This window comes from Erpetoichthys calabaricus, chromosome 14 (assembly GCF_900747795.2).
Source record: "Erpetoichthys calabaricus chromosome 14, fErpCal1.3, whole genome shotgun sequence".
Taxonomy (NCBI): domain Eukaryota; kingdom Metazoa; phylum Chordata; class Cladistia; order Polypteriformes; family Polypteridae; genus Erpetoichthys; species Erpetoichthys calabaricus.
In genome coordinates, this window is record NC_041407.2 from 64,847,057 (window position 1) to 64,864,804 (window position 17,748).

General features: G+C 35.4%; 2 protein-coding genes and 1 pseudogene across 2 annotated transcripts in view; all 3 read left to right on the forward strand.

Moving 5' to 3' along the window:
• Positions 1-17,748, forward strand: part of LOC114642148 (nuclear GTPase SLIP-GC-like) — a 525,435-nt gene that overhangs the window by 141,055 nt on the left and 366,632 nt on the right. The gene's annotated exons all lie outside the window — the stretch shown is intronic.
• Positions 7,932-8,063, forward strand: LOC114665484 (uncharacterized; annotated as a pseudogene).
• The window catches only part of LOC114664510 (nuclear GTPase SLIP-GC-like), a 57,672-nt gene continuing 55,704 nt past the window's right edge, over positions 15,781-17,748 (forward strand). Inside the window, exon 1 of the mRNA XM_051918821.1 lies at positions 15,781-15,946. The gene's annotated coding sequence lies outside the window, so the exon portion shown is untranslated. The remainder of the gene's footprint in view (positions 15,947-17,748) is intronic.

The following is a 17,748-nucleotide window of genomic DNA, read 5'->3' on the forward strand; positions in this document are numbered from 1 at the left end:
AAAAGTTGTGATTTGGCCACCCCTGTCCTAGTGAGGCTGTTGCTGTTTGTATAAAGAAGCTCCATTGGCGTTTCTTGACACACTTTTGCTGAATAATTCCTTGGCTGAAAATCCTCAGTGTTAGTGTATCAGAGGGAGGATGTGCAGCATTGTTCATAATGACACTCAGTTTTGTTTTTCTCCTTTGTTTCAATCTCCAGGGGCTCAGAGTATGTCCTATAACTGAGTTTGCCCTTTTAATTAGCTTGTTGATTTGGTGGGCCTCTCTTAAAGTAAGGTTACAAACCTAGCACACCTCAGCGTTGAAAATTGCACTGACCATCACAGAGTTATAGAAGATTTGAAGAATGTCACTTCCCACATTAAAGGAACACGATCTCTTAGGAAAAAGAGCCTGCACTACCCTTTCTTATTCCTCCATGTTCCGAGACCAGTCCAACCTATTATTAATGTGGAACCCCAAGTACTTGTAGGAATTGACCACCTACAGCAGGGGTGGGCAAAGTCATTCCTGGAGGGCCGCAGTGGCTGCAGGTTTTTGCTTCAACCCAATTGCTTAATAAGAAGCACTTATTGCTCTAGAAACACTATTGCTTCATTTTAGTTATCTCCATCATTAAGATTTTGAACCGTTATTGCTTATTTAAGTCTTAAACAGCTGCATTCTCGGTTTTTAATTGCTCCTTATTAGCAATTAGATGCAAATGACAAAAGAAACCAGCAGTTATCCATTTTGCTTGTTACCCTTTACACCTGTGTGTATTTATCGTGCACTATTTGGTTTAATTAAATACTTGGAAGGAAAGAGAAGAGAAAAAAGTGAAGGACTGAGAATTACCCATCCATTTTAAACTTCAAAGTATTTGGATGATATCCTTAGAATGGAAAAAAAAATCTAGGATATGAGAATGACTTGACATAGTAGAGTTAAAGCACTAACAAGCCATGAAATGTAATTATTGACAAGGATTGTTTTCTAATTAAGCAACTGGGTTGGAACAAAAACCCACAGCCACTGCGGCCCTCCAGGAATGACTTTGCCCACCCCTGAGCTATAGTATACATCCACTCCTTGAATAGTGACCAGACACAGAGACTCTTTGGAGCAGCAAAAGTTAATAACCAGTTCTTTGGTTTTGCTAATGTTAAGATGCAAACAATTCTTTCTTTATCAACAAACAAAGTCTTCCACCTGACTGCTATACTCGGTCTCACCCTCTTTATCAATACACCCATATTCAGGGTCACTTCAATGCTGTCATGTAATAGGATTGTCTTTGGGATGTGGAAAGAAAACAAACAAAAAAACTATGCACACACTTAAAGAAGGTGTTAACTCCTCACAGTAACTGGGCTCTCTTAGCCATCCATTAAAAATTTTTTATTGAATGGTTAGGATTCTTATGTTTACAGTTCTATTTAAAACAGTCATTGAGAAGGAAAATGTTAATTCAATATAAGAAGTATTATAGTTCAGGTCAAATTATTCATAGAGAAGTCTTTTTGCTTTTCTAAACTTCTCTTATTAAAAACAATACAGCAAGAAGCAGAACACTATATAAAAATATTTTACTTTCGATTCCTGAGAACCTGAGTGGTAAGTTTTAGTTTTCTGTGCCATCAGGATCATGATCTGACATGTAATATGAGTAGTTGTGGTGAAAGTTCCATTGTATTACAAGACAAAAATCAGCTGAGGAAATTCTGCTAAAACCTGACTGAAGGTGCAAACACAATTAGATCCACAGGCGTGGACTTACACTAAAGTGAAGTTCCTTGTCTAATATGCTACATGCTGCCTACAGTGTGATTGTTTACAGAAATAAGAAACAAAATCGAACTTAAGTAATATTTAAAAGATTTAAGACGTAAGAAAGTTTATATCTGCTTTATTGTAGTTAAGCTATTTAAGTAAGCGTAAACTATTACTTAATTACTTATTAAATGTCCTTTTAAAATATGCTCTATAAACACAGATGTTACAGTGATTAAGCTTCAAAATAATCAATCATACTACAGAAGCTGATACCATTTAAATTACAGAAAAACTGCATTTACAACAAAGAATTATGTTGTGTATGAAAGCAGACAATGTACAAACTATATTGCAGTTTTTGCATACTTTTGTTGAAAAAATAATTTACTGACACCTAACAATATTAGATTGTGATTTCTCCCTTGCCTTCAAAAGGAACTAGATTGAAATGTAATGCATATTATGCACATACACTCTTAAAAATAAAGGCGCCAGAATGGTTCTTTAGAGAGATGCCATAGGGGAACCATTTTTAGTTCTTTTAGTTCCCAAAAGACTCATGCACATAAACGTTCCAGAAAGAACCTTTATTTATTTAATTAAATCCATAAAAGTCTCCATACAGAAAATAACCATGAATAGGTAGTAACATATATCTGAGAAATACCAAAGGGTCATGATTTTCAAAGGACTCTTGCTGCATACAATAATAACACAGGTTGAATCCAGGTTTTCTTAACCTGTTTGTGTCCTGGTAGGTACTCTGTTATACATTAAGGATTTTTGGTTTTTTTTTTTCTACATATTTGAAAGTTTTTCAAAGCACAAAGAACCCTGTCACACACGTGTGTTTAGGAGACAATTAAAGGGCTTAAATACATGTGATTCCATGCCAGACCAGGGGGTGGCAAAGTGCACCAATTTTCCCTCTCGATCTTTTGCAGACCATTCTAGGGAAATCCCGCCCGGCTCTGGGGCAGCCGATGACGTCACTTCCGGTTCCGGTATGGATGACATCACTTCCTTTACTGGCCTTTAAAGCCACCATCTTATCTGAAGAGAATCAGTTCTGTTTTGGACTCAGTTGAATGTACATGTCTTTGCTTTTGAATAGGTTTTGCAGCCGGGAACAATTATACGGGTGGCTGCCCCAAACCTTCTCAATGTCTTTTAGTCGTTTTTTCTGACAACCCCTTCATACAGTATGTAGAATGAAACTGTGCTTTGTCAAGCAATAGTTCTACAAGGAACCAGTAAAGTACAACTCAGTAAAGAATTGTAAAGTGTCATTAAAGAACCATTATTTTTAAGGGCGTGGCACATTTCATTTTTGTAACGTTATATTGTGTCATAATTATAAAGATATCAGCCAAATGATAGATTGCTTTACACTACAGCACACAATTTTCATGTCAGTTTAAAATGCAATACAAACGCATATTGCATTTTCATTCCTGTGCATAGATTGCACGTCATAACTAAAAGCACAGCAAACATGTTTCATTTCACTTAGCAGCAGCTCAATTGTATTGTATTTCAATTCAAGACCACACTTTAATCATGCCAAAAGTGAATGTAATCAAATGACCAATCACTGTCAAGACTTCTGACAAGGTGTATTAACAGTTGAGGTGAAAGGCGTTCCTTGAGTGTTTACCAAACGCCAAAGTTTTTGAATGGGGAACTGATAAGGCAGGAGATCCTCCATCTCATTGAATGGGCGTAAATGACAATTTCATTCTCTTCTGTGCCAAAGGATATCCTTTTATTAACCAGAAAAAAGAAAGTTGTTGTTTAAATGGTTTTAACTGAAATATACAAGGTCAGGTTGACCAATTCATTGTCTCGACCAAATAAGAAATACACAAATAGTAAAAGAACACACACCCTTTCTTTATTGGAACAGGTGGAGAGTCCCATCTGGGATGCCATTGTGAGACCTGGTCCGAAACACCATCAGACAAACACCAGCACTTTATAAAACACACGTTTATTTATAATAAAGTTCTCACACAACATGCCATGCTTCCAGCACCTGTCACTCCGAACACAGGCCTCTCCCAATGTCCGTGGGCCACCTTTCCTCCTCCTGTCACTGGAGCTTCGTCCACCTCCAGCTCCCAACTCTAGCTCCCCGACTGTAAGAAGGTGGCCCCTTTTATATTCACTTGCCTCCCGATCCTTCCAGGCATTCCGGCCGTCTCCGGCCCCCAGCCTCCTGCCACACATGTTTCTGTGTATTTCTATAAGACCTTATAGTGGAAACATCCGCCATTTGTTTTACTGTACAACACACTCCTAAATCCTAAAGAAAACAGTAGCAACTCCCCAACTCTGTCCATTTTCTGTTCTCAGTCAATGTCATGGTGAGCTGGAGTCTCTTGAGATCTTCTGCTTATGAGTTTTTTTTGTGCCTTCTTTTTTCATTTTAAATCTATCTTGTGATCACGGATTGCTCAGAAAATATTACCACTGTTACAAGGTTTAGAGTAAATACACACACAAAAAACACATTACATATTGCTGATTAATATACCAGTATATATTTGCACTTTAATGGAGGCCTCAGATGAAACAAAGAAGCCTACAATAATTCTACCCTACTAAAAAATCATATTACAATTTGTGGGACCCCCCATGGGACCCCCCCAAAAACAATCCTGCATGGATTACCCTTGACCCTAATGTGATTAAACATAAACATTTTCCCTAATGAGTAAAATTAAACATTTCAGTTTTGGTGTGGCATTACTGTACATGCTCTTACATTTACACATTGCATGGAACAATAAACAATCATGGAACCCAAGCTGAAGTATTAGTCCCTCACTCTCAATACAGTATAGATTTTATTGGTGAGGTCAGTGTTGTCGATTGCTATATGAAGTTTTCCCACTCTCCCTTTGTCAATGTTTATAATGTCCATACATTCTAATTTTTATCCACATCCCAAGTAATAAATGTTAGGTTAATTGCTGTCTGTTAAACAGCCCCAAAAGAGTCAGCATGGGTGCGAGAATGAGTCCTGTGATGGAGTGATCTCCATAAATAACTTATTGAGGGCTGGTGCCTAATATGCTATGGACAAAGCAGGTACACAAAATGCAACCTGCAGTCCTTAAAGCAGGTACATCTTAACAATGTGCTTATTTGGCCTGCTGATCAAATCACAACTTAAACAACTTGCTGTAGTAATTCAACTTATATTACATTATATTTTCAGAAATTTCTTTTTGGCTCTGAGGAGAATGCTGTCCACAGTCCCATTAAAGTGTTTACAGTGAGTTCTAAGGAATATTGGAATAAAAATCAAGGCAAAAAGAAAATCCTAACATTTGAAGAAACAGGTAAGCCAGTGGGTTTTAAAATGATAACACATTTTTTGAGATAAAATATGCAAGAGAAAATCAAAAAGTTAAAGTAATTTAAAAATTACACAGTAACTGCAATGGATAGAACCTGACATAATACAACATGTTCCCAATGGCTTATGGGTAGTCTAAACATGCACAGTGCAGCACCCTGCCGTTAGTCTTGTTGAAGCCAAAATGAATGTGGACGTTCCACTGCAGCATTGCACTATTGTTGAACAACGCATCATAGTGAGATTTCTTTGGGCAGAGGGAATGAATCCTGTTAAAATTCACTGAAAGATGTTGACTCAGTATGGAAGTGAAAACAACATAACTTAACAAAAGGTTTATGAATGGGTATAAAGATTTGAAGCAGGAAGAACATGTAAACCGGCAAAGTTCGATCTGGTCGACCATCAACATTGCACAAACAAGCCCATATCGACATGGTGAATGCCTTCATCATAGGAGACCGACAGATTACATTGTCCGCTTTTGCTGCCCATTTGGATATCAGCTATAGATCTGCACATACCATAATGCATCATGACTTGTAAAAAGCTTATTTAAACTCAAGTCACGTTAACTTACATCTGTTTTCTACAATGTAATAGGTTGAATTAAAGTACTACATAGATTATCAGAAAGCAAAACTGAACAAATATTTTAAAAACTAAACACTACCTAGTAATATAAATAGTGAATAAAAGATATATATGTCTCTATTATATAAAAAAAATTTTGGACGAGACAAGACATTTTTAAAAGATTTTTAAAAAGTCCCATGAGACAAGTCTTTGGCCATAAGCAATTTTTAAAGTCATGCCCTCCTCTCAACCATATTCAACCATGTACACGGAACAATCAACTTTCATTCGTGTGAATGCTTTTGACAGATACAGATCCTGCTATGTCAGCTCTTATAAATTTTAATGTTTTCCTTACTTTAAGTTCCCAATTAAAGAAGACGTATTATGTCCAAATCATATTGAAGAATTTAATCATGAAGGTTTATCAGCAGAAAAAATGAGTACACGGCAATCCTAGCACCGAAAAATGAAAAAGTCAAAAAAATTAACGCCAAAAATGACAATCAGTTACACAGCAAATTAGTTAAATGCATATCAATAGACTATGCGGAAACAGTTAGTGGTGATCGTTCAGAAGATGAAAACATCAACTTACAAAATCCAGAAGAATATCCATAACCAGAAACACTGTCCGGTCTTACACCATACGAATTACTGTAGAAAGAAAGATGTATCCAAGAAAGGTAATGTAGTACATTTTACGTGGATAACATTACAATTGAAAAGGTCATTTTATTTAATAGAGAGAAAGAAACAAAATTAAATCATGGGTTATACGTGACATTTTCACAATGAAAGTCCAAACACAGAATCAAAATTCAATGAGATAATTAATCAATTAAATTACATTTGTTTTAACTGAAGTTTTACAGTAAAAATGTAAGTTTAAAAAGTATTTGCGTGTTATTTGTGAACCTTCATATGGATGTGTCTTTTGCGAACCAAAAGTGGTTCCCCTATGGTATTGTTCTGAAGAACAACTCTGGCACCTTTATTTTTAAGAGTGTAGTATAATGCCCAAAAGTGGGATGATAGGGGGATTAAGTCTGCACATTACAACCTTATTTACTTTTCAGAGAGAAAGTGTGCTTACTTTTCAAATATACAGGGAATAATTTAAGTATAATGCAATGCAAACAAAATCACATAATAAACGAAATAACTACAGTATGTATAAATGACAGTGATAATAGCTTGATAAAGTTCCACACAAGACAGATATACACCATCTGCTTAAATACTGACTCTCATCACATTTTCTCTAATGCTCCTGCATCTACTGCTCTGGTTAATGTTATTTTCACAGTTGCTTACATCTTATTTGTCAGGAACAATTCAGGGAAGCTTGCCGGGCCAAGTAATATGGTGGAGAGCAGAGCTTTACAGGCCTTCAGATCTCAACTTTATATTATTTTGAATGATCTGGATGAACAGGATGGAGTTGATTCTTGAGCTGAATGGTCTATTACATAAGAACATAAAAAAATTTGACAAACAAGAGGAGACCGTTTAGTTCATAATGCCAGTTTGTTTAGTTAAGGCTGTTCTTCTTGCAATTTTCTAATATTTTGTGTTCCAGCCAGTCCTCTCTGAATGCATGACAACCTTCAACCTAAATTTAAAGCCTCAGGATGTCCCTAACACTTGAAGGCAAATCTGATCTATTGGTTCAGGTTCCCTTAGCTAAAGACTCAACCTTCTAGCAGAACTGTGTGGAGTTTTTAGCAAGTCACCAACTTTCAATTGTTATGTACACTCTAGTTAATGAATGGATGTACACAAATAAGGCCTAAGCTATTTAAAACTTTAAATGTTAGACGTGATTTTGAAATCTGCCCTAAATTTACATGGGGGACATCAAAGAGCTGAGTCGTAATTATCCTTGTGAAAGCATTTTGAATTTAAGTGCATATTAAAAAGACAATAATTTGAAAAATGGTAAATAATGTGTTTCAGTTCTTAGTCCTTCTGGAAGTAAATGCATGGGTTAAGTTTCCGTATACTGCACAGTGGAGAAAGATTCCTATATTTCTAACTAGAAAAGCAGTAGTAGGACAGTACAGCAAAATGAGTTCTGAAGGACAAATTAGGGTCAATGGTAAAGCCGAATTTCTATACTAAGCAATTAAATCTTTTATTCAAGAGGATATCTAAACTAAAATGCAATATAATGTAAAGACAAGTGCTTTTTTTGCAGGAAAGTGGCCTGTCTAAATACCATGTGTGACTAACTGACTTACCTGGCAGGGGAGATACCATGAACACTAAGGTGGTTCTCCCAGGGCGAGGCTCATCCATTGCACTCCAGGTGTGCTGACCCCTGCGATTTCCCCAAATGCAGGAAACTCTATCTATCTATCTATCTATCTATCTATCTATCTATCTATCTATCTATCTATCTATCTATCTATCTATCTATCTATCTATCTATCTATCTATCTATCTATCTATCTATCTATCTATCTATCTATCTATCTATCTATCTATCTATCTATCTATCTATCTATCTGACAGTAGGTGTGTACAAAAAGTCATACATAGAAGAATAACGTGTGCAAATGAAATTTTGAGAACTTAAATAAGCTGCTATTGGTCATACATCCTTTTATTTATAGTTTAGGAGACAGCACACAATATCAGACAGATAACATTGCTTATCAGACTGCATATTTCACTTTTAGGACTATCACATGATTGCAAAAATTTATTGTAAACATTGATTTTAGGGTTATTACCCAAATGTATAGTCGACAACAGAACACCAAAACTGTACATAATAAATCATCTCAGCTATGTACAAACATAACCATACAGATAGATAACTTACCAGTTTTTTTAGGGAGCCTGATATGGTTATTTATGCAAATATTTGAAAAACTGTTATGCTGATTTACTTCCCATTTTCATTGCTTTTAGCTAAGAAGAGTTCTGGCATTCTTGACAAAAAAAGTCCTTCACACAAAAAAAAAAAATCAAATACAACACCATTACGCTGTCTGTTCAAGATGGAATGGATCCTGTTTATAAAGGTAAAGACCAGTGCTGACAACACAAATTATATTTAACAAACTCTCTTCATCAGCATTAATTCAATTAAGTACAAATACTGATTCCTACTGATTATTCCTTCGGCCACTATTGTTGATATCATATGATTGGTCTAAAAGTTAGATTGAGCTTTTTAGTGCACATTTCTATGGCCTGTGCGATTTTGTTGCAGTGATATGTTAAAAGCAATGTTGAGTGTATAAGGTGCCATGCAGTGATCTTCATTTCATGTTTTCTATAGGTCACTATCTGAAGGTAAGGTGTACAGAGGTGTGTGTGTTAGGGGGTGTTTGTATTGACAGGAAGATCAATGGAGCTCCATACTGGCCTCAGCCTAGCAACCCCAAATTAATTAACCTGCCCCAGCACAGAATATTATTCAGATGTGGCTCTGGCTGGAAATGAAATTGGATTTAGTTGATATTGAGTTTTACGTGGTAGTATGTCAAACATGAGTAAAGCTTTTCTTTAAAGCAAGCATTCCTAGAAATAGTTTTTGTGGGCAAATGAAAAGCTTTGAGTTACTATTTATATGAACAGCAAAAACAAAATATACAAAAAAGGTAATAAATATGCATTTTTCTAAGGCCTTTTTGTATTGACCTTAAAAGTTAATATGTGCTTTCTCCCAAAGACTGAATATATAGACCAGTCATTGTGAATTCCTCTGGGGTGTGTGATTATAAGCACCTTGACCATGGGAAAGGTGCTATATAAATAAATGTATTATTATTATTATTAATTATTATGGACAGTCTAATGACCTTGAAACCCCTGCAGATTTTGTTTTTTTCTCCAGCCCTCTAGAGTTGGTTTTTTTTGCTTTTTCTGTCCTCCCGGCCATTGGACCTTACTTTATTCTTTGTTATATAGTATTGCCTAATATTATTTTTATTTTTTATAAACTTTTCTTTCTTCATCTTGTAAAGCACTTTGAGCTACATCATTTGTATGAAAATGTGCTATATTAATAATGTCATTGTTGTTATTATTATTATCTGCTTGTTCCAGGATATAGAGTGGCATCATCTTCAGGACTTATTTCTACTTATGTTAATTTCTCTGTGTTGGGCTGCAACAATCAAGACAGTGTTAGATAAAGAGGAGTAAGGCTAGAGTATAGCACTTTATAAAAGTTACAAATAACTTATTCTTCTTATTTTTGTATGGAAAAATAATTTATCATACTATTCTCTTTTAGAAGCCAGCAATGAGACAGGCAAAAACAGCATGAAAAAAATTAAAACGATGCTTGAAGATAAAGTGAAACAATCCCAGAGCTACATGTTCAAAGATGCAATGCAAAATATGCTGAGTTTGCTAAATTAAAGGTGGGTATAACGACTAAATGCTTCGAAAAGCAATCCAAGTGTTTAAACATCAGTCTGGTTGTAAACTAGAAACCTAACACAGGAACAGCTGTATTAATTTGGACTAACTTTGATTATCTCAGGGGTTAGAGATATTTACAGAATACAAACTAAAGACTAATCGAGTCACATCTACATTTTCACTCTTTGATGAACTTAATGCCTTCTACACCGGTTTTAATCACAATAGCAAGAAGCTCACCATTCAATTGCCTCCAGCAATTCATGATTTATCTTCCTTTCTTTCTGTACATGATGTAGAAAGAGGACTTTTACATGAATTAATACCCTGAAGGAATTGCACGTCATGTTTTTAAAACTTGCAGTGACCAATTAGCAGACATCTTCAATGACATCTTTAATATTTCACAGAAGGAATCTCTGGTCCCTGCCTGCTTCAAAAATACAATTATCACTGTGCCCAAAAGAACAAAGAGAGCCTGTCTGAATGACTGGTGACAGGGGGTACTCACTCCAGTCCTGATGAAGTGCTTTGAAAGACTGGTGCTGGGATATTTTAAACAGAATATTCCAGACAATCATGCGCATTTCCAGTTTGCATATTGGCATAAATAGCCCACAGAGGATGTCAAATTCAATTGCACTTTGAACTATCCGGGCGTATCAGGATAAAAAAAACTGTTATGCCAGAGTTCTGTTTATAGACAACAGTTAAGCAAAGCTAATTCATCAGTTTAGGAATACCCTCAATTTAGTATCTCCCACTGCAACTAGAGTCTAGTCATTCTTAACCAATATACAGACTGGCAGCATCATAACTTCCATGCTGATCTTCAACACAGGCACTCCACAGTATAGTGTGCTGAGCACCCTTCTGTACTTCCAGTTCATCTCTGACTAAGTATCCTGACACAGCTCAAGCTCTATCATTAAATTTACTACTGACACCACCATCATATTCCTGAGCACTGACAATCAGGAGATAGCTTGCAGAGAAAATGTTAGCCTGCTGACTCAGTGGTACCAAGACAATAATCTCACCCTTAATGTTAGCAAAATCAGAGAGCAGGGCATAGACTTCAGAATTCAGAGGGCAGATCACACCCTCATCTACACTGAAGGGGATGCTGTTGAGAATGCGACCATCATTGTTGGTGGGCACAGCACATTTCAACTGTTGTCAAGAAGGCTCACCAACAGCTTTACATTCTTAGATATCCAATGAAAGAGAGTGCAGTCAGGGTGGAATGGGTGGAGAAGAGTGTCAGGAATAATTTGTGGCAGACAGGTATGAGCAAGAGTGAAAGGGAAGGTCTACAGGACGGTAGTGAGACCAGCTATGTTATATGGGTTGGAGACTGTGACACTGATCAGAAAGCAGGAGACAGAGCTGGAGGTAGCAGAGTTAAAGATGCTAAGATTTGCATTGGGCGTGACGAGGATTAGAAATGAGTGCATTAGAGAGTCAGCTCAGGTTGGATGGTTTGGAGACAAAGCCAGAGAGGTAAAATTTAATTGGTTTGGACATGTGCAGAGGAGAGATGCTGGGTATATTGGGAGAAGGATGTTAAGAATAGAGTTGCCAGGCAAAAGGAAAAGAGGAAGGCTTAAGAGAAGGTTTATGAATGTGGTGCAAGAGGACATGCAGGTGATGTGTGCAACAGAGGAAGATGCAGAAGTCAGGAAGATATGGAGGAAGATGATCCACTGTGGTGACCCCTAATGGGAGCAGCCAAAAGAAGAAGAATTTCCGTGTCCACACAGGTATTTGAAAACATCAGATTTGTGTCACATTAAGGCAAAATGTCTTTGCCTTTTGAGTCACTTCAGCCTAGTATTTTGAATACAGCCTAACTTCTATGGCTGCACAGTAGATTCACTCTTCGTTGCCTGCATAACATCCTGGTACAGCACCTGCTTATCTCAAGAATGTAAAGCACTGCAGAGGGTTGTGAATGTCAATTAGAATATTACTAGCACTGAGCCATCTTTGGTTTAGGACATATACAGTGCAATGCTCACTTATCTTACAGAACTGTGCCATTCTGCATCCTTTCTTGGCCTGTGATATAGGACCACTGGCACTTGCACCAACACATACAGGGACATTTTCTATCCATAGGTCATATAGTTCTATATCTACTGTACATGTGTTGCAAGCTACTGTATGAATATTTTTTATTTCTATGTTTTTGTATTGTACTATTGTTATCTTTTTTGAGGAGACATGCAAGTAAAACTTTCATTGTACCATCTACACTATGTTCCACAGACAATAAACTTGAACTTGAGAGCAGACTTGAACTTAAAGCAGTATACTTTCTTTGCTAACTTTATGACCCTAATAGCATTTTATTAACTGTAATACATACAACCCACATATAACTAATAGGCAAAAGCATTAATATTTATTTGCATTATTAAATCTTAAATGTTGGTAACTAATGAAATGCTAGCAAATATCTGTATGTTTATTATTATTCAATATGTTAAAGGATGAAGTTAATGAAACTTTAGAACAGAAAATGGAAACATCCATGAAGCTAGCATTGGCACAGTTTCCAGAGGGAATGCATTTTCCAGGTAATAAATAATTAATGTACAAAAATGCACAAGTAGTTTTATAACCAGCTATAATCTGTATCTAAAAATGGATAAGTCAGTTGTTATATATGATATGTTTAGATTCATTATAAGAAGTAACAATCCAAAAGAAATAAGTAACTAATCATAATTCCATTAATAAACAGTAAATGATCTAATCAAAGAAAAGATTGTTATTCAATTTTACCACATAGTTTAACAGTTATATTATAGAGATTATCATGGAGCAATGTTCTACAGTAATGTTCCAGTGTTCTAAAGTGAATATCCAAAAGAAACAGATAACTAATCATAATTTGTTAAAGGTCTGAAAGTTGCAGGTTGTGTTTTACAGGAGCTCGTGTTTTACATAAATATTGGTTCATTTGTTTTCCACACCTGCTTCTCCAACTTGGGCACAACCTTCCCTGACATTACTTAATACAAAGCAGGAACCAGTTAATAGAGGGATGCTGATGCTTTGCAGGATAAACAAATATTCAATTTAACAAATGTCTGTAAAAGTGGACAAGAGCTTAACCTTTAAAGAGTATAACATTTTGAAAGAAATGTATTTAAAAATTTCTCTACTAATTAGCATATTTTTACCTTTTATACTTAGATTCTGTGGATAACTTGAACAAGATGAAGAGATTCAAGCTTGGAGAACTTGTACTTTCATTTTTGATTCCAGTACTATTCTTTTTATTGTAACTAATTAGATTCATCTTTGAATGCTAACATGTACTGACTTTCTAATGTTAATAGAAATAGTTATTCATTAAAGTTATATCAACAATTTTACAGTCCATTTTTATGAGTGAATCAGGAATCTGGTACCATCCAGACTGCACAGTCTACGTAAAGAAGCAACATCCAAAGTTGTCTCTTTTAATATCTGGTATCATCCAGTGCTTTCTGTTTGTCTCTATTGCAAGTCATATCCTTATGGGAAAAAAGTTTTTAATACTTGTTAAAATAAAATAAGTAATTAGAGTGTGGTCTGTCTTTGCAAAAACATTTATCAACTAAGGAGGATGTATTGTTTACATTTTTTTAGAATATCATCACTAATGTTAATTGCAATCAGTGACATTTAGTAAATATTTTAGAGTACTGTATAGTGTAGGGTTAGCCCACTTACTTCTCCTTGTTCTTTGTCTCTAATTTGTTGTAAAATAAAGACGTTTAGCTCATATTTAGATTAATATCATTACTTAGAAACAAGTTTGTTTTGATGCAATGAGCAAATAAATGATGACTACGAAGAACGGCATCTTTCTTTCAATTTTAATCCCAAAGTCTGTGGATGTTGCAATGTTTAATTCATGTTGACATACAGATGAGGGTAAAGCATAATGTGTTTTGCATAACAGTGGAGCCACACCTTCACATTTTGCGAAATATGTATTAAATAAAAATGACAACTCTGATGTTGCTGCTGTGATGACCCAGAATCAATGCCTTTACACAGTTTGTTTTAAAAAATAAATAACTTCAATACCAGTATGTGTATAATGTTAGATTGTATACAAGTGTTTTCTTTCCATCATATAACTTCCAAAAACCTGTTTAATTCAGTTCAGGGTCATGGGTGCAAGTGTCCTTTGATTAGATAGTTGACTGTCTATTAAAGAAAAGATCATATGTAGTTTTTGCCACAAAATCTAACAATTATATCATGATGATGATCATGTAGCAATAAATTCCACTGACTGAAATCACTGCTTGAAAAAGGTTAACTATATGACTCTATCTATCTACAGTATCTATCTATCTACACATATGCTTATAAATATATATATATATATGTTGTGGAAAGATCAGCCCAGCTACAGACAGAGACGCAGACCCACAATGTCCAGAACACACACTTTTAATTTTCTTTTTCTTTAGCACACACAATACACAGTGTACTAATCACCTCATTAAACTCACAATCCTTTTCCTTCTATTATATCTTTCTCCTTATTCTTCTTCCGCCTCCACTCCTCTCCAAGTCTGTCCTCTGCCTCCCAACTCCAGCTCCTCGAATGGATGTTCCAGGTGCACCCTGATGAACTTCCTGCAGCACTTTCTGGTGTGGCAGAAGTGCTGCATGGGCAACTGGAAGCATTCCAGGTGCACTCGGATTCTATGAGCACCCCTAGCGGACATTGGCAGTATCATGTACTTCCATTAGGATTACATGGGGCTCCCACTACCTTCCAACATCTGGTGGACAAAGTGCTCCGCTCCCATAATTCGTGTAGTATTGCCTACTTGGATAACGTTGTCATTTATTCCAGGACCTGGAAGGAACACCTACAGTAGCTGTATTATGGGCACTAGCGAAAGCCGGTCTTCATATTAATCCGAAGAAATGCTACTTTGGATTGGTCAAAGCCAAATATTTAGGTATAATCGAGTAACATCAGTCTGGGGACAGTTTGGCAACAAGTGTTACAGAACAAGGTTACAAAATTGATTTCCACACATGAAGATCTACAATACCCAGATTTACAAAACCTAACAGATATCACTTAGACAAAAATGTGTCAAACAAAAGAGTTTTTAAATGCTTCTTGAACATATTGAGGGAGTCAGAGTTTCAAATGGAGGTGGGCAACTCGTTCCGCCAGTCAGGAGCTACACATGAAGACTGTGTGGTCTGAGGTTTGATACCACGCAGAGGTGGCATCACCAGATGCTGTTCATCAGCACATCTGAGTGGTTGAGAGGGAGCATATACTATATTTAAATGTATATAGTTTTTTTTTTTAAGACCAGAAGTTGCACAATGATTCCCCTTGATATGAACACAAGTTACATTGAGAATGTTAAATGTGGGCAGGTACTGAAACAAGGTTTATGTTTATTATTATATTATCTAATTTATTAAATCTGCTGTCACATACATTTCTTTAGAAATGTCTGTACTGTAAAGTAGAAGCCATATATAAACCAAAGTTATATAATTTCTCTTATTTAAAAGATAAATAATATAATTTGTTTTTCTGCTTTCATTTCATGAAACAGTGACCAATAACTTTCAGTTTCCTCTGCTAAACCACAATATGGAAGTACATGATGTAACATGCATATATATTTTGAGTTTCTGTTCTGTACAAAAGGTGTGGTCCCAGTAACTGAATCCAGGAAAGGCTGCCGGTGATAGATTATAAATTTAACTGTACCTCTTATAAAAAGGAAAAGATGCATTCAGTATGCAATGGATGTGAACGTGCTGATTGATGAGGTTACAAAAACAAAGGAAAATAACATTTCATTAAAGCTCCTCAAGTGGTAGGAAACCTTTTATTTTTTGATAATTTGCATTACATGGTGTTAGAGTAGTTATTTCTTTTGTGTAGCTGTATTACTCATTGTCTTTGTTAGAGTTAACTTGCCTAGTAGTGTGATTACTTATAATAATGATGAATTAACCTTCCACTGAAGAAGCTAATCTAAATTAAATTACAAAAAGAGAATTTTGTTTTCAACAATAATATATTTTTAAAAAACCTTAATAAAAAACAAAATCTAAATAAAAAGAGACCAGTAAATATTTGTTTATTTTTTACATATATTCAAGTTTTGTAATTTTTACATTTTATTATTTAATGTTTCCTATAATATATTAAACCTCATATATTGTATTCAGTTTTTTTCTATTAAGAAGATGTAGCTTTACTGTATATTAACAGCTTTCATTCTGTTGAAAAGTGCTAGTATTCTTATACATATTCTTCAGTGCAGCATGTACAGTTAAGATTAATTTCCCCAGGCTGTTAGAGGTTTTCATTAGCTAATTACATTTATAACATATCCAAATACAATAAATTCTTGTTGCTTTCCAGCTGGCAATGCTGCAGAATCTTCAGCTGTACTAATTACGTCTAAATCACCACTTTTATACTTAAAGGTGTTTTATGTGTTTTGATTCTCTTCACTGTGATTCACCGCCAATCCTCTTCTTTTAAAAGCAGCAAAGCAGGCTTTAGATTTACAACCCAATGCCATTTGATGCTTACAGAATATATATTATGCTGTCACCGTTTGTCAATTTAGGATTTGTTGATGGATGGCTCCTTGTAAATATATTTAAACAAATAAATAAATTACTTACACTTTGATACAACACTTTGTTTCTGCCATGCCTTTATATTATAGACTTGAGGGGACTATTGTAATGAATTTAAGGAAAATGAAAAAATTAAAGGTCTAAAATCTCAGAAGGCAAATTTATTAAAATTAAGGTAACAGATGTATTTTCAAGTAGCAGCAGTAATTGGTTACTAGTTAAGAAAGTGGCTGAACTGCCCCCCTAGGATCTGAGTTTGGCACCCATGATCTAACATTACCATCTACAGTATACGTTGCGTATGTCTGTTAAAGTTCAATACTGCCACCTGCTGTTTACTACTAAATATTACTTGTCATTGCATTTCACACGTCTAATCGTGTTAAATGTTCAAACCTTTAGGATAATGTGTAGCAAATAATCATATTGCAGCAAAGCCATTTGTTACATGATAATATCAATTTATTCTTGATTATTCTTGATATAGAAGAATATATCTTTAGTTTAATAACTCAGTGAACTAGTGGGCTGAAGAAGCGTAAGGCTGAATTTATTTGTTGAATATTTCCACTGTTAAACCTTAGCGCTATAATGAGTGAGTGACTGAACAGGCAACATGAAATGTTTTATAATTATTATTTTTATTCCTGAAACAGAATAAAACGATCACCAAATAAAACGAACCGTGGCGGTTCAAACACAACACAGAAGAATAGAGCAGTAACACCGGTGTTCGTGTAGTGACGCTGCTGTTATTTAGAAAGAATTTGAAATGGCGTCAAAGAAAAGAAAGGGTAGAACTGAGAGGGAACGGGAAAGAAAGAAAAAAAATCTTTAAAAATTGGCCGAAAGATACACAAAATATAACAGATTTGCTCAGCAAGTTGTCAGGTAAGAAGCGTTCATGCTAGTGATTACTGCAAAATATGAGCGTTACTATAGTTTGGGTGAACGGACGTTCAGAATAAAAGGAATGAATTGGAAATCTACGGTATAATTTTCTTTCCACTTGTAACACTGAATT